Source organism: Tamandua tetradactyla, chromosome 5 (assembly GCF_023851605.1).
Source record: "Tamandua tetradactyla isolate mTamTet1 chromosome 5, mTamTet1.pri, whole genome shotgun sequence".
Taxonomy (NCBI): Eukaryota; Metazoa; Chordata; class Mammalia; order Pilosa; family Myrmecophagidae; genus Tamandua; species Tamandua tetradactyla.
In genome coordinates this window covers 22,643,637-22,664,071 of record NC_135331.1, presented here as the reverse complement: position 1 = coordinate 22,664,071, position 20,435 = coordinate 22,643,637, and the positions used below count along the sequence as shown (strand labels likewise).

The window sequence follows — 20,435 nt, the reverse complement described above, 5'->3', positions numbered from 1 at the left end:
ATTCAAGTAGGTGCAAGTGAGACATCTATCATAGCGCATGGGAAGGCTTCACTGGCAGTCTTAAGAGGAGAAAAGACTGCCAACTCACCTTTTCCTTTAATAGCTGTAAAACAACAGCGGCCCATGTAAGAGAGGTCCTACAGAACAACTACCCTATTTCTAAAACAGACAAATGCATCTTACTAAATATCGCCCCAAAGAGCTGTGGCCAGCACTGGTTGGCTCCAGCCTCTCTCTTCCTTGCCAAGAAAAACTAGGATGACAATGTTAAGCTAAAGATAGTATTTAACCACAAAATTAATTCACCATCTAGCTTGTAAAGTGACTAGTCTCCTAATAAATCCTTCTGCTTAATGGAGATAACTCAAATTCACGTGTGTCTCAGTCACAAAACACACAGGCAGCATTTGATTTTTTATGTTAATAAATCAGCCTCAATTCTTTAAGTGCCTAAGAATGAAAGGAATTAGAATCTTTAACTAGAAAAGAATGTCTGACTTTTATGAGAAGGAATTTAAGTATCTTTCATGTCAAGTAAGCAAATAATGGCGATTAAACATTTGTCTTAAGGAGGTGGTGCCTGTGAATTTTGCTAAGAGCCCCTCGCATGCTAAAAGTGGAAAACACACCCCAGAGGCTTCACTCTACTGACACTTCCCTTCCCATGTGTGTTTTTATGATCCAGGATGAAGGCCTCAGCAGGTGTTGGCAAATGGGGACACACATTCAAATTCACAACTGGTAAGTGAAGTTCATACCCCAAATCACCATAAGCCCAGACTCCCAGGCTACCTTGGTTTTCAGAGAAAGAATAACCACATCACGGAGCAATTATCCTTCTGCTCATCCTGAGGGATTTTAATTATGCCTCTTACAATTTATGTTGTTCTAGTATTGGACTTGTGTTGTCTCTACCCAATTTGAGAGTTTTCATGTTTAGTCTGGCAAGACACAAATACAAGGGCACCTTTGAAATGTTAGTTGGTCTTTGAAACATTTGGGATGAACCCTTACAACCACTGATTACTAATAGCCAGATTATAAACTGGAGGAAATAAAAAGGGGAACATGAAATATACTGTAAAGGAACTTTACATTCAAACTAGTAAATCAAGCTTATCAAGGGGTCCACATAAAAAATATTTTCGAGACTAATTTAGGTCTCCCAAGAATGCATCTGAAAATCTGGACCAAGCTTCAAGTTTGCAAGTTTAAGACTTGCAAAACCTGAACTCATGAAAAAGAACATAGGTTATAGTGACCAACTGTGATGAACAAGAGAAATAAACTAGGTTCAGTTGGCTCTGTTGTCAGATCTGGTAAAAGAAGTGGAGGGTTTAAGACAACTGCTGCATTGGAGCAAGGACTAAAAAGGAAAAGTCAGGGTAGGTTAAAACTTAAAAAAATTCACACCATTTTCACACCACCTACTGATAAAAATGAATTCACACTATACATGAGGGCGGGGATGGGGGTAGGGGGCAGGAAAGCTCCTGATTTCAGGCAGGTCACTCAAGCTCCATGTGACCGGTCTTCTGTATAATGAGGGAGGAGTCCAGCCCAGGGCTTCCTGTTCTGGCTGTGACTCACAGTCACTGGGGCACTGGAGCCCCAGGCAGGAGCCTTTGTTAAAGATCTACAGTTGAATGGGAAAGAGGGCTTGTAATTCTGTATAGCTTACTGTAATACCCAGATATATTCCAGAGTATGTTAAGTATATAATTTTAAAGTACTGGCAAAGTCCTTTAGGGGATAGGAGAAAAATATGGAACTATTAAACTATACCACTGCAGAAACTCCTGATACTGTCTCAGTCATTAGGGATTCCCAGTCAATAGGCCAAGCCCCTGATCTTAAGGCTTGCTCTTGTGCAGCTTATTTCTGTAGCAGAGAAGAAAAGTCTACCTGTAGCTATATCTAAAAGCTAGTTCCAGAGGACCTCTTTTGTTGCTTAGATGTGGACTGCCTCTAAGCCCAACTCTGCAAGTAAAATCATTACCCTCTACCCTACTTGTCAGGGGTGAAAGCCTCCCTGGCAACATGGGGCATGACTCCCAGGGATGAGCTTGGCCCTGGCACCATGGGATTGACCATGCCTTTCTGACCAAAAGAAGGAAAAGAATTGTAACAAATAAGGTATCAGTGACTCAGAGTTCAAATAGAGTGGAGAAATAGAGGCTACTCTTACACAAGCTTCAGCTAGATATTGCTATTTATCATGGTTTGCAAACCCCAACTAAAACCATTTCTGTTAACCCTAAAGAACACTTAGGGGTCTACCTGAGATTCTACCAAAGTTCTATGCACTGTGATTACTTTCCAGAAACCTACAACCTCCAGATTGGTTCCTAAGCCAGATAAGTTCTGAAATCCAGAGGGATCAGCTTCTCCAGAACATCAACTAGGTCCATCCCTCTTTCCCATATTATCAACAGCCCTTTCCAACATGAAAAAGTTACCCCTAAAGACTGGGAGAAAGATCAAAGAAGAAGGAGGAGTTATAACAGAGAAGATAGGATTTAACAAATGCATGACTGCTGATTCATTAGATTGATATTTCTTTTAGTCTCCAGTGTCTTGGAGCAGCTAGAAGGAAAAACCTAAAATTGTAGAAATAACCCATACCAAACCCTAAAATCTATTCTATAACTAACTGTTGCAGTATACTTTAAAATTTATTGCTTTTTGTATGTTATTTTTCACAGTTGTACTGTGAAAAACTGCTTTCAGTCATATAAATGAGGCCTTACAACTTCCATTTATATTTCAGTTTTTCATTATGAGCTTTGCATTATTTTGATTTAATTTCTCCTTACTTTGAGGCAAAGAGGAGGAACCACTTCTGTTATTAACCTAAGATCCAAACGACATCCCGTGAAGCTGCTGCGGTTCTTTCCCCATACACAATGCGACAGCTGATCCCAGAGCTTCCATTCGCCTTTGAACCTGATGAGCACCCAAGCACTGCAGCACAATCTCCTTACAACCCCTGAAAGCATCAACCCTTTGCCAGCAACTCAACCCTGTTCCTTAAAAGAGACAGACAGGCAGACGGACAGACAGAACAGAAGCATAAGGTCTGCATGAGGGAAGCATGTCTGAGCGTACATTTCCAATTCAAATAGATGCAAAAAGCTGCCTCATTTTTAACACCACCTTCCCATCCTAAAACTAGACTTTTTCCCCCCTCTTCAAGTGATTCAAAATCTGAAATGCTGAGGTGGCAGGGGAATGCATACCTTAATAGCTTAACATCAGAAATAAAATGTACTGATGCCACACAGTTCCGTTCATGAACAGACATTTGAGAGTGAAGAGGAAGGAACAGGGTTTATGTGGCGTACACCCTGTCTGGAAGACTCTTCCTATCTCACCTCGACCACAGCCTGCAAGGGAGCCACTAGGAGCCTACAGGAGAGGCTCAGGGAAGTGAGATACTTTGGCAGAGACGCAGTGAATAAGAAGTGGAGTGAAAGAGTGAAATCCAGCTCAGTCCGGCTCAAAGAGCCTGCACTTCATTGCCTCAGTTTCTCTAAGTACAAAACTTCCCTAAAGAAAGATACCACATAAGATACAGTACTGATTACTCACTGAGCCTAATCTGATAAAGCCACAAATATGAAATTTATCTTCCTTCCTCTTCTTTACTACCTTGCCACAATCCAATCACTTTACTGAAGGCAAAAGAAGAAAAAATATCCCCCAAGCAGTCCACTGGTTTCTTCTAATTCTCAGGAAAATGTTAAGGGACATATTTAATTAAATCATTAAAAATGAACATAAGAACACAAAGTATAACTGAGTAATACTCAGACGTTCCAAAAGAAGCAAGAGAGCATGAAAACAAGGATTAAAGGGAAGCATGGGCCCGTAAAATCAGATTTACATCCATCGTCGAGAGTACACAGGTGTAGTTCCAGTACTGACTGCCATCAGGGCTGCCTGTGCCATTCTGTGTGGCCAACACATACCACACTAAGTGTGCTCCTGGCCAGGTGCCCCACGAGAAGGCTGTGCGCCAGTCAGCACCGTTCACTGGGAGAAAAGATCCTGGGCAAGGATGTGCTGTTCCAGGGAAAATGTTTCAAATACGGTCTTTCATCTGAGCAATTTTTTTGGTTAGAGCTAGACTTGGGATGCCAGAAAGGCAGAAGGGAATTACTCCTGTACTCAGGTTATTTTTTAACAGAGAAACAAAGATGCAAACAGTAATGAGAGAAAACCACTGACATCAGGATATTTTCAGTTAACTTTAACAAACAATCATCCATTCAGTAAATATCTAGTAAGGCACTGGGCTTGGAGCTGACAGCAAGAGAAGCTGCTCAGCCTTTCGCGTGAATTTCTGTCTCAGATTCTGCCTTCTATGTGGAGGTGGCTTTCAGACTGTAAGTTCAGGTCCAGGTCCAGTTCCTTGAAGTGGACAGCAATGAAGACGATACTCTGTACGAGGGCAGGGGCAATGACTGCCCTGGTGCGCTGCAAAGATTTTATGGAGGAAATGTCACATGGCCTGCAATCCCAAAGGACATTTTGGAAAGGGGTTGGAGTTATATGACATAGGAAGGGAAGTAGTAAGAAATAAAGCATGCAGAAATCAGAGATTGTCTTGATCCACAACCACATTAAGTTTGAACTTTATTCCTTAAGGATTTGAGCCAGGAATGACATGTTTCCCAATAACCAACAGCACAAATTAAAAAGAACTAATTAAAATCTTTCCTCAGTACTTCCACATTTGATCTTTAATTTATATAACCAAAATATCGATGAAGATGTGATTTAAGGCCTAAACAATTTCTAACTAGTAAGACTCATTATGTATAAATTGGACATCATTAAAATTAAAAGCATTTGTGCTTCAAAGGATACCATAAAGAAAATGAAAAGACAAGGCATAGAATGGGAGAAAAAATTTGCAAATCTTATATTTGACAAGGAACTTCTATCTAGAATATATAAAGAATTCTGATAGCTCAATAATAAAAGGACAAATAACCCAAATGATACACCAATGGACAATAAGTACAGAAAAGATGCTCAGCATCATTTCCATCAGGGAAACACAAATCAAAACAATGGTGAGATACAATGCCACACTCACAGGATGGCTACAATAAAAAAGATAAGTGTCGGAGAATGCAGAGAAACTGTAACCCTCATACATTGTCAGCGGGGATGTGAAATGGTACAGCCACTTTGGAAAAGTCTGGCAGTTTCTCAAGCAGATAAACATAGAGTTATCATAAGACCCAGCAATTCTACTCCTAGGTATATACACAATAAAAATGAAAACATAAGCTCACACAAAAACTTGTTCACAGCAGCAATATTCATAACGGCCATAAGGTGAAACAACCCAAATGTCCACCAACTGAGGAGTGGACAAAGTATATTTACTCGCTGGAATATTATTTGCCCATAAAAAGGAATAAAGTTCCGACACATGCTACAACATAGACGAACATTGAAAATATTATGCTAAGTGAAAGAAATCAGTCACAAAAGACCACGTTATATGATTCCATTTATTTGATACGTCCAGAATGGGCAAATTCATAAAGACAGAAAGTAGATTAATACTTGCCAGGGGCTGGTAGGGTTGGAAGGAATTGGGGAGGAGGGGTGACTGCTAATCGTTATTGATTTACCTTCTGGAGAAAGGAAAAATTGATTGTGATGACAGTTGCACAACTCTGTGAATATACTAAGAACCACTGAATTGTACACTTTGGATAGGTGAATTGTACGGTATACTATCTCAATAAAGATGTTAAAAAATGATGCATCCCTGAAATAAAGTGAGGTCTCAGAAAGAAGTACAGAATTTTGCTCACTCACGTTAAAGGATCTGAACTAGGGCACTGCAAACCCAGAGAGATTCTATTACTTAGCATTCTACTTCACATTCTAGGTCATACTGAAATATTCATGAGGATTTTCATGTTTTAATACAGAAAAGGCATCTTAGCTTAAAAAAGGTCTACATATGTCAGAAAAGAGTTTTCATGATTTAGAGGGACGGTAACACAGGGAATTCATCAAATGGAAAACAACATTAAGAGTTTTTATCACACGGCTTGGTACCCTGAATATGAAAGTTGTACCCAAATCAACTATTGTTCCACATACAAAAAAAGAGGTCAAAGGTAAAATGGCCCAATTATCGATATGTCTCTAAAGCATCAATTTGTGACAAATTGAAATATTAAGAAATAAATCTTTTGCGAGCCTTAAGAATTGAATCTTCCACACTCCCAGCTATAAAACTGATAATTTATCCTTTTGAACACTCCATTTCATAGGCATGAGAGTGACTAACTCTCCTATGGTTGGAGTGGATCCCAGAAGTGGCAGATGCATTAAGCTTAAAATTTAAATCAATAAGATCCACAGCGTTTAAAAAATGCTACTTGCCAACCCTGAATCTAATCCTAAAGTAGATACAAAGTAACAGACATAAATGCCAATTAGTGCAATCTGCAAAGTAACAAATGATCATGAAAAATCCAATACTGGGTGCAGCAATATTTCACAGGGAAGTGCCTATTAAAATTCATCAGGCTTTAATGTACCTTCCACAAGTAACAGGAAACAAAGATGAACAAAGCACATTAAGAATTTGTCATAAAGGTGGCCTGACCTTTAGACCAATCTTTGGTCAACCTTCAGCACACATGACCATCTCCCATCACGGAATGTTGCATTTCAGGGCCTAATGTATAACACAATTCTCAGTTTTCTTTCACTTTTTTTCTTTCTATTTTCATATGCAATCACTCAGATCCAGCATTTACTATCAGACTTCACATTCAAACATTATAACTCTGAAACCTATCTCCAAATCAGAAAAATTTTTTAAAATTCTCCTTAAATTAACCTTCTGAGATATACAGAATCTAGCCCAAAATAGATTTTCCCCATTTCTTCAGTCTTACAGTGAACACAGAGAGTGAATATTAAATAGATAGCCATTAGCCTGCACAATTGAACAGATGTACAAAGCAACTGCTTATACTTAATCATGTTTCCATCTATTCTAGCAGGCCCTGGTGTCAGGAGAGAGTTCTGCCAGATAAGCACAATGAGATGCATTATTATATAGAGTGACTAAGAGCCCTACAAGTACTGTTTTAGAATGTAATCCCAGGCAGGAAGGCTGCCGTAATAGGGCCTAATGTTTTGTGATAACTATTTCCAAAAGTAAGCATTTTCGCCACCCAGTACCAGATTAAACACACACACAGACACACACGAAATGCAATTCTTTTAAAATGCCTTATAGGAAAGAAAGGCCTCTGTATCTTGTAACCTAGGGAAGATGAACAACTTGCAATTTGGTTCTCACTCCGAATCCCACGTTTGCCACATGTAGAGCAAGCACTCCAGACACCACAAAACCAGCAGAGCCTACATTAAGGCCAAATATAGGATATGATTCCAAACCACCGCGCCGTAAAGCGCACATTTCCTTTTCCAGCGCTTAAAACCCTTTGAATACTCCCAAAAAAGGATGGCAGGGCCAGCGCCTCCCTCCGGGAGGAAGCCCCTTTCTTCTCCGCTGGCTGCCCGCCGCCTGCCACTTCCCCCGACACGTTCAGATCAGAAGAGAAGGAGCTGATGTGCGTGCGCCAGTGGGGACGCGCGGGACAGCTCGGCTCCTGCATTTCTCCCCACAACATCTGACCTCATCCTCAGTCATGCTGGCGCGGCCGGAGCCCCACCTGCATGCACCTCGCTCTGTTCCCTGCGTCCCCCGCCGGCTGCCCCGCTATTAGGGCAGCACATCTCAGGCTCATCCAGTTCGCTCCTGCGGACGCCTCAGGCCACCGACCCCGCAGCGTTCCCGCTTCGTTCTGCCCCTCCCAACCCCCACCCGCGGCTCCAGACCTCCGCTCCCTCAGGGGGGGCCCGGCTTCTCCCCAAGCCGCCCCCACCCACATTACTCCAGCTCTAGCCCTGCCCCGCCCTTCCCGGGACCCCAACCCAGACCTTCAGGGCCCAGACCTGGCCTCGCATCCAGAGCGCGGGCGACCGCCCTCGCCCCACCCATGCGGGCCCAGCTCGCCCCCGCCCCACGTGAGCCCGGCCCCTATCCACCCCCCACCCACTCGCTCCCTAGGGCGCCTCACGCCCCGCCCCCGGGCCTGGCGCCTCCAGCTCGGCGCTCCAGACCCGAGCAACCCCTCCCCGCCCAGCAAACACCTCAGCCGAGCAGGCGGGTCCCAGATTCGTAAAAGCCTTCCCCAGCCCACTCGGCCCCCAGCCCTTCAGCCCACCACGACAGTCCCGGACCCCTGAAAAACACCCTAGGTCAGCCCCCGGCCCCCAGCCCGCACCAAGAGAGGTAAGTTCTGCCCGCTAAAAGCCTCTCCTGGACGGCCCCCTCCCCACAGGAACCCCAGCCCACGCTTCCCAGGCCAGGCGGCTGCTCCCCCAGACCCCTCTGGCAGCAGCCCCCGGCCTGACCCCTGCACACCCGCCGCCCACCCCGTCCGGTCCCCTCCACCCGGCCCTGCCCCACGCCCCGCCGGCTCCTGACAGCCGGCGCCAGCACATGCCTAGAGGACGGGTCCCCGCCCGGCTCCTCCCGAGCCGCCCCACCGGGCGCGCGCCGCTCACCAGGGCCGAGGTGTCAGAGGCGCCGCCGCCGCCGCCGCCGCCACTGCCGCCGAAGTCCCCGCTGCAAACCCCGCGACACCTCCAACCGCTGCCGCCTCCCGCCTGGCACTGAGCGCCGCGCGGGGGAGGGGCGCGGGTAGCCGACGCCGCACGCGGGCCCCGCCCCCGCGCCGCACCGCACCCAACCGGGGTCGCCTAGCCGGAGAGGGCCACGCCCACTTCCGGGAGGGGACGCCCGCTTCCCAGCCCACGTTCCACGCCCCAATTCCCCTCCAACTCCTGTCTAGCGCCCTCTCTGGTCGCGCCCGGGAATGCACGGGGGCACTGAGGTGGGTGGGTGCCGAAGCCCCGGCATTGCCCACCAGTCATTTTAGGGTGGCAGGGCCACGCCCACAAGCCCCCCCCCACAAGTCACACCCTTTGCTCTTTGCAACCAAGCGCAGGATTCTTAGAGCTCTGCCCATTGATCCATTAGGCACTACAGAGCCACACCCCTCGGCTCCGCAGAGATCCGCCCATTGTCCAGCAAAGCCCAGAAGGCAGCTTCCGGGCTCCCTAAACCTGGCTCCTCGCCAACTGCCGGCCGCGTGCCCATCTATATGCTTACAACTCCAAGCCCCGCCCTGAATTCTTCACTTCCGAAGCTCCGCCCCTACCCTCTTCATCCTGCTCCCGAGCCCTCCGGGACCCCGGAAGCTCTAGCACCCGTCCGCCTCCAATTCTCACATTCCCAGGACCGAAAGGCAGCCCTTGGTCTGGACCATACCCACGTAACCCCTACAGCTACACAGTGGGTCTGTCATTACCCCATTTCGCAGATGAGAAAGGGGAGGCTCCAGGGTTCCTCCCTTGTTTTCTCTGGCCAAAATCTTTCACCCATTTGGTTAAGAAACTGGAACTCCCAGTCGGGGGTTGAACCCCGGCTTTTGCTGTCAGACTGATCTGGGGGCAGTTCTCTTCCCCTCTCTAGGCCTGACTTTCCTAATCTTTAGCGTGAGGAAATTGCCCTGTGAATAGCTGTCGAGTGCGTTCTGAACTGCCAAGATTTGGGGAAGTGGGGCAGGAGGAACTGAACTGACCAAGTAAGCCTGCTGAAGGCTGTTTACTTCCCAAGGCATGACATCTTTGCGATTCAGCAGGGTTATTTTCATTTTAAACATCAGCCTCGGAAATGTATTCAGGAAATCAAGGTTCACCTGAACCAAATAGCTACCACTATAACAGCAAATTATTTTTCCACTCTAAGCCTCAGTTTCTTCATCTGTAAAATAGGGGTAATAGCAGCCCCCCCCCCTCAGTATTGTGGAAAGGAATTCTATAAGATCGCATATGTAATGAATGTAGTATAGTCCCTTACTTGTAACAAACCCTCAACAAATGGTATCTGTTGCTACAGCTGCTGGTGTGACGCAACATTATGGAAGGTGAATTTCATTTTACCTTCAAATGGCAGCTTCAAAAAGCAGGCACCCAGCACGCTTTCTGCTGCAAGTTTTTGCCTTTCACTTCATTTAAATGGAGATAAAGGGGGAGAAGACCCTAGCACACTGCCTGGCATATGGTGATGCACAAAAAACAATTTACTATTATGATTCTTATCCTTAATTAAACAAAGGACATTGATGGCAGTGGGGGAAAATAAGGGTTGATAAAGTTCTTTGAGATTGAACTGGTAACCAAACTGGCTTACTCTTTGGAAGACAAATCATCCACTATTTTTATATGTCAGACGCTATGCTGAGTGGTGAGCATGTGAATCAACTGAAATCCCTCAACAATCCTTCGGCCATAAAAACAATTCATAATTCTCATTTTTTAGGTGATGAAACTGAGACTCAGAGAGGTTACATGACTTACCAAGGTCACACAGCTTGAAACAGTTGCAGCTAATACTGGAACACACATCTGTCTAATTGCAGAGCATGTGTTCTTTCCACTCAACCACCACACTACGCTGCCTCTATGTCAATATGATAGAATAGAGAAAGCGTGGACTTTAGATTCTGGAAGATTTGGGTTTGATTTCAGGCTATACCGCTTACCACTTGTGTGACCTTGAGCACAGCACTTCTCTCTGAACCTACTCTCTTCATCAAGAGAGTAGGGGGTCATCCAAATGATTATTTCACCCAACACATAGCAGGTACTTAAAACATGTTGATTTCCTTCTCCCTGGTTTTTCAAATTTGACATCAAATATTCCAGGACACCAGTTTCTCCAAGATAATCCGATCACAGAACAGCCATTTAAGAAAGAAAAATCTCGAGGCCTTTGCCTTCCGGCTGCCTGTTTCAGATCCTGGTCTTATCCCTGGTTGGGACAGATGATTTGTGCACAAGCAGCATCTCTGTAGCCAGAAGCCACCCAGTCAAGTCTGGTCAGCTGAGAACTGCTACTACAAGAAGCCAACGAAAATTATCTAACCCTACACTGAGAGAAAAATCCATAGTCACACTGTTCTAGAATCTACCCACAGTGCCTTCGTGGGCCTGAAGGAAACTGTGGCTCTGTCCAAGCTGGCTCTGAAGGGTGAGACATAGGGCCAGATAAAATGCTGGATTTGAGAGTTCTTTCCTACCCTCAAAAACTGGCAATTTCTGAGGCAGCATGAGACAGACTCTGGTGGAGAGGAATCTAATGACCTGAAACACACCAGTGATTCCAAAATTCCCCTAATACAGGTGCCCCCTCTTGTGTGAAAGAAGAAAGAATTGGGGGACGTGCATCTGGAGGTGACTCAGAAAATAATTTTTTTGATTTCTCTCAGTACCAAATGGGGTCATTAGCCTTGGGTTGACAGGAATTCTGGAAGCTGAGTGAATTAGCCCTGTGGAAGCATTGAAAGTAATAATAATAATAATAATTCACAAATGAGAAACTGGAAGTCCCTAGAGTAATCTGTGTAGGCAAAACCCCTAAATAAGTGCTAAAAGAGCACAAAGCTCAGAGAATATTAAAATTCACCCTACTTTGATAAATCCTGATTCTTAAAACTTAAGTGTGCAGCTTTTTGGAAAATAGGAGGCTGGAAAAGTGCTGAATAATTGATACTGCTACAGAGAGGATATCTTCTTTTTTTAAATTAAACTTTATTTGATATTATTGTAGACTGATAAGCATTTATAAGAAAAACACACAGCGATCCCATATACCCTTTACCCAGTTTCCCCAGATGATAACATCTGGCAGAGTGTCTATAACATTTATATTCCCACCAGTAATCCATGAGTGACCCAGTTTCTCTGCAAACTTACCAGCATTTGGTGTTATAACTATTTTTTATTTTAACCACTCTGGTACATATGTAGCAATACTTGTAGTGCAGGGTCACTACCTCCATACCAACATAGATACCGTCAGATACAGACAGTTTCCATCGCCACAAGAATTTCTCATGTTCCCACTTTATACCGATACTGACTTCCCACCCTAACCCCTCTGTAATGGTTTGAGAGCTGTATGTATCCAGAAAAGCTCATGTTCTTTTAATCCATTCTTTGTGGGTGTATATGGGTGGGACCTTTGGATTATGTTATTTCAGTTGAGATGTGACCCACCGAAAGCAGAGAGGAAGCCCCTGAAGTGAGAAGCTGAAAGCAATGACCCAGGAGAGAAGAACCAGCAGACATCAGCCACGTGTACCTTCCCATGACAGAGTGTCCCAGATGCCAGCAGCATGTATTCAGAGTCTAGGCAACAACCTGCTGATGCCTTGAGTTGAACATTTTCAAGGCCTAAGAACTGTAAATAGTAAGTTACTAAAATCCCAATTGTAAAAGCCAATCTATTTCTGTTATATTGCTTTCCCACAGCTTTAGCAAAACAGAACTCCCTCCTTAAACCCTGGCAACCACTCATCTCTTCTCCATTCCTATAATTCTGTCATCTCAACAATCACACAGTTACAACTTTTTGGACTTTTTCACTTGGCATCATTCTCTGGAGATTCATCCAGCTTGTTGCTTGTATAGTTTGCTCCTTTTTATCGCTGAGTAATATTCCATGGTAGGTATGTTCCAGTTTGTTTAAATATTCACTTTTTGAAGAATTTCTGAATTGTTTACAGTTTTGGGCTGCTACACAACTATATCAGTTGCAATGTGCAATTCTGTAATAGTTTTTGTGTGAGAATAAGTCTTCATTTACTGTTAAAAAGCATAAACAAAAACTAGGAAGTGCAGTTGCTGGGTCTTATGATATTCGACATTTAGTTTTAAAGAAACTGACAAAATGTTTTCCAGAGTGTCTATAACATTTACATTCCCACCAGTAATCCATAAGTGATCCAGTTTCTCTGCAACCTTACCAGTTTCTCTGCAACCTTACCAGCATTTGGTATTATAACTATTTTTTATTTTAACCACTCTGGTACATATATAGCAATACTTGTTGAGGTTTTAGTTTGTATTTCCTTAATGGTTATGATGTCGACCATATTTTCATGTGCTTTTTTGCCATCTGTATGTCTTTTTGTGTCTTTACCCATTTCCCAAATTAACTTTTGTTTTTCACTGTTGACTTTTAAAAATTCTTTACATATTATAGATACTAATCCTTTATCGGATATGTGGCTTGCAAATAGTTTCTGTAACTTATCTTTTCATTCTCTTAACAGGGTCTTTCACAGAGCAAAATATTTTTTTTTTATTTTGATGAGGTTTAATTTATCAATTTTTCTTCTTATGGATCATATTTTTCGTGTCAGGTCTAAGCACACTTGGCCCAGCCTTAGATCCCAAAGATTTCTCCTGTGCTTTTTTTTAAAAAGACTTACAGTTTTACATTTCACAGATAAGTCTGTAATCCATGTTGAATTAATTTTTGTAAATAGTGTGAAACTTAGTTGAGGTTCATTTTTTTGGTCTATGGACATCCAATTGCTCTAGTGTCATTTGTTGAAAAGGCTCCCTTTCCTCCCTTGAATTGATTTTGTCCTTTTGTAAAAAATCAGTTGGGCATCCCCCTCTCTAGGTCTTGGGATGTGAACCTTCCTGGCAGCATGGGACAGAAATCCTAGAATGAGCTAGGATTCAGCACCAAGGGGTTGAGAAAACCGTCTTGACCAAAAGGAGGAAGAGAGAAATGAGACAAAATAAAGTGTCAATAGCTGAGAGATTGCAAACAGAGTCGAGAGGTTATCCTGGGGGGTTTTCTTACTCATTAAATAGATATCACCTTTTTAGTTAAGGTATAACAGAGAGGCTGAACAGAACTGCCTGAAACTGTAAAGCTGTGTTCCAGTAGCCACATTTCTTGAAGATGATTGTATAATGATATGGCTTTCACAATGTGACTGTGTGATTGTGAAGATCTTGTGTCTAAAGCTTCTTTTATCTACCTTATGGACAGAGGAGTAAAACATATGGATTAAAAATAAATAAATAATAGGGGGAACAAAGGTTAAAATAAACTTAGTAGATTGAAATGCTAGTGATCAATGAAAAGGAGGGGTATGGGGTATGACACGTATGAATTTTTTTGTGTTTTCTTTTTCTGAATTGATGCATATGTTCTAAGAAATGATCATGATGATGAATATACAACTATGTGATGAAGAAATAAGTAAATAAATAAGAGATGAATGGGAAACCAAAATGTGGTACATCCACACAATGAGATATTATTCAGCCACAAAAAAATGAATGAAGCTCTGATACTTGCTACAATACGAATGAACTCTAAGACATCATCATGTTGAATGAAATGTGCCAGACAGACAAGGACAAATACTGTATGATTCCACTTACACAAAATACCTAGACTAAGCCAACTCCTAGGGAGAGAAAGTGGATTGGAGGTTACCAGGGGCCTCAGCATCAGGAGGTATTACTTAAAGGGTACGAGTTTTGATTTGGGGTGATGAAAAAGTTTTGGTACTGGATGGAGGTTATAGCACAACACTGTAAATGTAATAAATGCCACTGCATTGTATACTTAAAAAAAAAAATCAGTTGAGCAGATTTGTGTGGGTCGATTCCATTCCATTGAGCAATATATCTCTATTCCCTGTCAGTACCGCAGTCTTGATTATTGTAGCTATACAATAAATCTTTAAGACTTACTGTGGTGCTACTTTCTTTTGGCCTCCATGGTTTCTAATAAGAAATTCACTATCATTCAGATTGTTCTTCTCCTATAGACAGGGTTTCATTTCTCTCTCACTCCATTCAAGATACTATCTTTGTCTTTATTTTTCAAAAGTTTGACTGTGATGTGTGTTAGTGTGGGTTTTCCTGGGTTTTTCCTGTTGAGGCTCACTCACCTTCTTAAGTCTGTCGTTTGCCAAGTTTGAGAAGTTTTTAAGTTATTTCTTCAAGTAACTTTTCAGCCCCCCGCATTTTCTTCTGTCTTTCTGGGACTCTGATGACATGAATGGCTGATATTTTGTCACAGTTCCATGGGTTCCAGAGGCTTTGTTAATGATTATTATTATTATTTTTTAGTCTATTGCTCTTGTTGTTCAGACTGGATAATTTCTATTACTCTGTCTTCAAGTTCATTGACTTTTTTTTTCCTTCTCCATTCTGTTGAGCCCATTCATTGAGTTTTTTATTTCACTTATATTTTTTAATTGTAAAATTTCCATTCGGTTCTTCCTTATACCTCCCATTTCTTTATTATGATGCTCCATTTCTTTTCTTTATTATTATTTGTTTCAATCATGTTCGTAATTGCTCACCAAACTATTTTTGTTATGGCTGCTTTAAAACCTTTGTCATATAATTCTAGCATTTCTGCCATATCAGTGTTGGCATCTGTTGATTGTCTTTTTCTCATTCGACTTGATATCTTCCTGGTTCTTGGTGTGATGAGATACTTTTTATTGAAACGTGGACATTTTGGGATTATTTTATGAGACTCTGGATTTATTTAAACCTTCCGTTGCAGCTGGCTTTCTCTGACACTACTCTGTTAGAGGAGGGGAGTGTCACCATGAAGCCGCCAAGTATAGGTAGGCGTCCACCGTCCCTGCCCAGCTGATGGCAAGGACTTTTCTTACTGTTGGGGGTGCCAGCTCCTCGCTAAACCTGCATTGATAAATCCCAGCTGGAGAGACAGCAATACCTCATGGCAGCTCCCCACGTGTCCTTTTCTGGCACAAAAGAGAGTGTTACCATAACCACTGGGAAGTGGTGAGAGTCCTAACTCTACTGCATTTCCTATGATCCCACCTAGTGGGAGAGGACAGGTGGTAGTCCAGGCTCCCCACATGATCTCCACTGGCACTGTGTAGGGAGGGTCTTCTTACCACCTTGTGGGGGTGAAAGCTACCCCCTCAGCCTTCTCTGCCCTTTATGGGGTTGTGGGAGTATCACAGGAGAAGTGCAGGTTGCATACTTGTCTCAGAGCGCAACACATGCTGGGGCTGAGTCCGTGCATGGCATGATGGTGGTTTGAGCTGATGTTGATGGCTGACCCTGCCACTTCCTGGCTCTGTGATCCTGGACTTCACCTCTCTGTTGCTTCAGTTTCATCATCTTTCCTGGAGAAAGACACAATAATACCTGAGGATATGTGTATAATACCTGCCACAAATCCTTAATACTAATAATTACTATAATGAAGATGCTATTTATTAAGTATTTACTGCTCACCAGAGCTGTATTATAACTTTCTAAGTATTAACTCAGTGAACCCTCAAACTAACCCTACGAAAAATAATAATATGACCTCTTATGGGTTGAATTTGTAGACATCCTAACCCCCAGTTCCTCAGAATGTGGCTTTATTTAGAAATAGTTACTGCAGATGTAATTAGTTAAGACACGGTCATAGTGGAGTAAGGCCCTGTACCAGTTTGAAACTATTATGTACCCATAAAAGCCATGTTTTAATCGTGACCCAAAATTGTAGGGCCATACCTGTTGTTTAAGGAAGGAAATCTTTTTTTTTTCTTTTTTTTTTTTAGGGAAGGAAATTTTTATTAGATTGTTTCCATAGAGATGCAATATACCCAGCTGTGGGAGTGACCTTTTGATTAGAGGGAGATATGACTCCACCCATTCAAGGTGAGTCTTGATTAGTTTACTAGAGTCCTTTAAAGGGGAAACATTTGGAAAAATCAGATGCAGATGCATGGAGAATAGTTGCTTCAGAGGTGACAGAAACACAGATGTTTGGAGATGCCTGGAGAGAGCAGATGCCCAGACACGGGCAGAGCCCAGCAGATGTCGCCCTGTGCCTTCCCATGAGATGCTAAGCAAGCCAGAACCCAGGGTCATGTCCCAGAGGAGCTAAGTGAAGGCCACAGATTCTTAGAGAGGAAACCACTGGTGTCAGAAGCTGGAAACAATGGAATCAGGAATAAAGACCAGCAGATGCCAGCCATGTGTCTTTCCATGTGGCAGACATCGGCCTTTCTTGAATCAAGATATGTTTTCCTGGATGCCTTAGTTTGGACATTTTTCTGGCCTTAGAACTGTACAGTTGTAACATAATAAATTCCCTTTTTAAAGCTGTTCCATTTCTGGTATATTGCATTCTGACAGCTTTTGCAAACTAATACACGTCCTTAATCCAGTATGTCTGGTGTTGTCATGGTTAGGGACACGTGTCGACTTGGCCAAGTTGTGGTAGCTGTTTATCTGATTGGGCAAGGACTGGCCTGTCTGTTGCAATGAGGACATTTCATAGGATTAGGTCATGATCACGTCAGCTGCATCCATAGCTGATTCCATTTGTAATCAGCCAAAGGGGAGTGTCTTCTGCAATTAGTGATGCTAAATCTAATCACGGGAAGCCTTTTAAGGAGGACTCAGAGGAGACAGGCCCCATTCCTGCTTCGGCTGGTGAGCCTCTCCTGCTGAGTTCATCCAGACCCTCCATCGGAGTCATCGGCTTCACAGCCTGCCCTGTGGATTTTGAACTCTGCGTTCCTGCGGTCATGTGAGACACTTTTATAAATTTTATATTTGCAAGTGTTCCCTGTTGATTCTGTTTCTCTAGAGAACCCTAACTAATAGAGGTGTTCTTATGAGAAGAAGAGTCAAAGAGACAGAGGCACACAGCGGAGAAGGCAGAGACTGGAGCCATGCCGCTACAAGTCAGGGAATGCCAAGGATTGCCGACCATCACCAGAAGCTTGGAAGAGACAAAGAAATCTTCCCCAGAGTCGTGGGAGACAGCATGGTCCTGCTGAAGCCTTGATTTTGAACTTCTGGCCTCCCAAACTGTGAAAGAATAAATTGCTGTCATTTTAAAGTGCTGAGTTGGTGGTAGCTTGTTACAGCAGCCCCAGGGAACTGATACGTGGCCCTAAATAAAATGGGATAGCTCCATTCAGTGGAGTATCATTTGGCCATAAAAAAGGAATGAAGCACTGATACATGCTACAGCATGGACGAACCTTGGAAACATTCAGCTAAGTGAAAGAAGGTGGTCACATGAGCCCACATATTGTATGATTTCATTCATATAAAAGTCCGGAATAGGGAAATCTATATAGACAGAAAGTAGATTAGTCGTTGCCTAGGGCTGGTGATTGGGGTGGTGGTGGGGATAGGGGAGTGATAGCTAAAGGATATAGGGTTTCGTTTTCAAGTGATGAAAATGCTCTAAAATGGAGTCTGGTGATGATTGTATAAGTCTGTGAACATATTAAAAATCGATGACTTTTTAAATGGGTGACTAGATGGCATGTGAATTGCATATCAGTAAGGCTGTAAAATTAAAGTCCCTATTTCACCCATTTTATGGAGGAAGAACTTGGGGCTCAAAGAGGCAAGGTCACTTGCCCAAGGCCACACTGCTCTCCGGCAGCCCTGAGTCCACTTCCTACAGGACTGTGCTGCTTTCTCCATATCTATAGGCAAGTAGAGACACTGACAGGCTCCTTTTCTTGTGGGAGGAGATCTAGTTTGCCACATAAAGTTCTTGGATCAAGGATTTGCACAGCTCCTACTCAGGGCCTGGAGGAAAAGGCCACCCAGATGGATGAATGAAAGGAAGGCCTTCTTCCACCGGCCAGGCCCTGGACAGCAAGAAGCTGTAAGGACTAAGAGTCGAGGGCTCGGGGTCGGCAGACCTGGGCTAAAGTCTTGCTCAGCTGCAGGCTGGCTGAGTGACTTCAGCAGGTCCCTTAAAACTCTCTGAACCTCAGTCTCCCCATCTGTAAAAGGGGAATAACATAGTTCCCATACTCCATAGGAACACGAGTAGGTCTCAGTCCCTGGAATGATTAAGGAGTATAAAGTAGATGATTGACATCAAAATATGGTTCCTCTTTACTCTTTATGCTCAAGCCGATGATCACAACTGTCCATGCCTTAAGTGTGAGCAGTGCATAGGAACTCCCTTCCAAAAAGTACATTATGGAAGGAGAGGAAAAAATTAAAACTTTTCAGTAGAGAAACCTGAGAGACACAACCTCAGCCAGGCTATTAAGGTCAACACCAACAGTGATAAGTTACACTGATAGTTTGCATCCTTGATACGATGTGATAGAATGGCACTTTGTGCTTTTCCTCCCCAAAACTCAGAACCCCAGTCGAACATCAGAAACATCCTACATGAAGGCATTTTACAAATACCTCGCTAGTTCTCCTGGCCAAAACTGTCCTCAAATCCTCAAAACTACTCAAAACTGGACGGGCAACAGTGGCTCAGTGGCAGAGTTCTCACCTGCCATGCGAGAATCACCCAGGTTTGGTTCTCGGTGCCTGTCCATGCCAAAAAAAAAAAAAAAAAAAAAAAAAACTTCCTCAAACCTGTCAAGGTCATTAAAACAAGGAAAGTCTAAGAAACTGTCACAGCCGAGAAGAGCTTAAGGAGATATGACAACTATTTGAAAAACGCCTTATGGATGGGCTCCTGGAACAAAAAAAGAACATTTGGCAAAAACTAAGGAAGCCTGAATAAAGCATGAACTTTAGTTAGTAATAATGTGAACTGTAACAAATGTACCACACTCATGTAAGATGGGCAACTGGGAACAGAGGAAATTGGGTATAGGGTATATGGGAACCCTCTACTATTTTGCAACTTTGTTGGAAGTCTAAATCTATTCTAAAGTAAAAGTTTTATCACCACTCCCCCAAAGAAAGTACAATTCCTGGTATATAATAAGTCCTTCATAAAGGGTTATTAAATATTATTAATTCTTACTTTGGGATCAAATCTATGAAGATTCAAATGGGTTGATTTTTACCACCTCTGGGAGGGGAGAACCAAGCACGGTTTATAATGTAAATTCTGTTGTAGACTGATTGCAAACATGTTCCCAGGTCTTCATCCCTGCCTGCATCAAATGGGACTCTGCAACTCCTCTCATCAAGGGGTGGAGTCCATTTCCCAGCACTAAATCTGGACTGGATGTGTGATTTGCTTTTGCTAACAGAATGTGGCAGAGGCGACTGTCACGCCACTCCTGGACCTCGAGAGGCCTCGCACATTTCCACTCATTCTCCTGAAACCCTGCAGCCATGAAAGCACAGCCAGGCCAGCCTGCTGGACAATGAGAAACACAGGGGTCATTCATCCCTGATGCATGAGCAAGGCCATCCTAGACCAGCCAGTGCTCCCCCAACCCGCCACCAGACCACAGACATGAATGAGCCCAGCTGGGATCTGCCACGACTTATCCAGATCAGTAAAACCACCCAACTGACCTGTAGACTGATGAGAAATAATAAATGCTTATTATTTCAAACTGCTGAGTTTGGGAGAGGTTTGTTACACAGCCAGAGCTAACTGATACAAACTCAAAAGTCCTCAGAAGAGTTATTCTACCTGGGCCCAGGAATCCCACTCCTAAAATCTTCTCCTGAGGCCATCATCATGCTCACAGGCAACACTAGATGAATAAGGATGCTTA

The 20,435-nt window shown here is 43.3% G+C and overlaps 1 protein-coding gene and 1 long non-coding RNA gene across 4 annotated transcripts in view; one reads left to right on the top strand and one right to left on the bottom strand.

The window, feature by feature from the left end:
* Window positions 1–8,740, bottom strand: part of CORO1C (coronin 1C) — a 93,668-nt gene extending 84,928 nt beyond the window's left edge. Inside the window, exon 1 of one of the 3 annotated variants that reach the window (XM_077160112.1) lies at window positions 8,623–8,740. The gene's annotated coding sequence lies outside the window, so the exon portion shown is untranslated. Of the gene's footprint in view, window positions 1–7,992; window positions 8,030–8,622 lie in introns of those variants that run through there. The other 2 variants (XM_077160113.1, XM_077160114.1) reach the window with 2 other exon arrangements.
* LOC143683782 (uncharacterized) lies at window positions 8,111–20,231 on the top strand. Its single transcript, XR_013175649.1, has 3 exons — window positions 8,111–8,347; window positions 12,165–12,373; window positions 19,846–20,231. It is a non-coding gene; the product is annotated as an uncharacterized LOC143683782 (long non-coding RNA).
* Window positions 20,232–20,435: the final 204 nt, after the last annotated feature.